Source organism: Capsicum annuum, unplaced genomic scaffold, assembly GCF_002878395.1.
Source record: "Capsicum annuum cultivar UCD-10X-F1 unplaced genomic scaffold, UCD10Xv1.1 ctg44393, whole genome shotgun sequence".
NCBI classification, from domain to species: domain Eukaryota; kingdom Viridiplantae; phylum Streptophyta; class Magnoliopsida; order Solanales; family Solanaceae; genus Capsicum; species Capsicum annuum.
In genome coordinates this window covers 1-1,722 of record NW_025851917.1, presented here as the reverse complement: position 1 = coordinate 1,722, position 1,722 = coordinate 1, and the positions used below count along the sequence as shown (strand labels likewise).

At 40.5% G+C, this 1,722-nt stretch overlaps 1 pseudogene; it reads right to left on the bottom strand.

Moving 5' to 3' along the window:
- Nucleotides 1-33: 33 nt before the first annotated feature.
- LOC124892146 lies at nucleotides 34-774 on the bottom strand (annotated as a pseudogene).
- Nucleotides 775-1,722: the final 948 nt, after the last annotated feature.

Below are 1,722 nucleotides of genomic sequence, written 5' to 3'. Positions count from 1 at the left end.
ATTAGAAGCTTTTGGTTCTATTGGACCGATTACATCCATGCCCCAAGCAATGAATGGCCAAGGAGCAGACATAGGATGCAGCTCTGAAGGTGGCGAGTGAATCAAATCACCATGAATTTGATACTGATGACACTTGCGAACAAAGCGAAAGCAATCTCGCTCCATATTTAACCAATAATATCCTGCCCGCATGATCTTCTTCGCTAAAACATAGCCATTCATATGCTAACCGCACACCCCCAAATGTACCTCATTCATGATTCTTTCAGCTTCCTGGATATTAACACATCTCAACAAGTTCAAGTCTGGGGTTCATTTGTACAGAATCTCCCCACTTAAGAAGAAACCATTAGCAAGTCTCCTAATGGTTCTTTTTTGATCTGCTTTGGCGTGTATTGGATATTCTTTTGACTTTAGGAAGCATTTGATATCATAGTACCAAGGTTCATTATCTGGTTCTGCGTCAATTATATTGCAATAACCATGTTGATCTCGTATCTGTATCTCTAATGGGTTGAGATGCGTATTTCCTGGGTACGGGAGCATGGAAGCTAGGGTAGCCAGGGCATCAGCCAGCTCATTATGGGATCTGGGAATATGTCTAAACTCGATAGACTCAAACCTTTTGCTAAGGTCCTCTACGAATTGTTTGTATGGAATGAGCTTGATATCTCTCATTTCCCATTCACCTTGAATTTGTCGAATGAGTAATTCGGAATCTCCCAACACTATTAGCTTGTGCACATCCAGATTTATTGTCACATTTAACCCCATGATGCAAGCTTTATATTCTGTTGTGTTATTAGTACAAAAGAAATGGAGTCGTGCTGTGGCGGGATGATGATGCCCGGTCGGTGAGACAAGAACCGCCTCAATTCCTACTCCTTTGACATTGACTGCCCCATCAAAATATAATTTCCATGCATACATATCATTTTGAACTTCTTCCTCAATTGAATTTATCTCTTCATCAGGAAAGTAAGTTCGCAAAGGCTCATAATCATTGTCAACTGGGTTCTCTGCCAAATGATCGGCCAATGCTTGCGCTTTCATAGCGGTATGGGTAACGTACATAATGTCAAATTCTGTAAGTAAAATCTGCCACTTCGCCAATCTGCCTGTGGGCATAGGTTTTTGAAAAATATACTTTAAAGGATCCATTCGAAAAATGAGGTAGGTTGTGTAGGACGAAAGATAGTGCTTCAATTTCTGAGCAATCCAAGTTAGGGCGCAACATGTGTTTTCTAAAAGAGTATATTTCACCTCGTAACTCATGAACTTTTTGCTCAAATAATAGATTGCTTGTTCCTTTTTGCCTGTGATATCATGTTGTCCTAAAACACAGCCAAAAGACTTGTCCATCACTGATAGATATAGAAATAAAGGCCTACCAGGTTCCGATGGGACCAATACAGGAGGATTTGCCAAATATTCTTTAATTTTGTCGAATGATTCTTGACATTCGTCTGTCCATTGGATAGCAGCATCCTTTTTTAGCAACTTAAATATCGGTTTACATGTAGTGCTGAGCTGAGCGATGAATCTGCTTATATAATTCAGCCTTCCAAGAAAACTCATGACCTCAGTTTTATTCTTCGGAGGCGGCAATTCTCGAATAGATTTTACCTTGGTGGGTTCCAATTCAATGCCTCTGCGGCTAATTATGAAACCCAAAAGTTTCCCGGATGGAACGCCAAATGCACACTTGGCTGGATTGAGCTT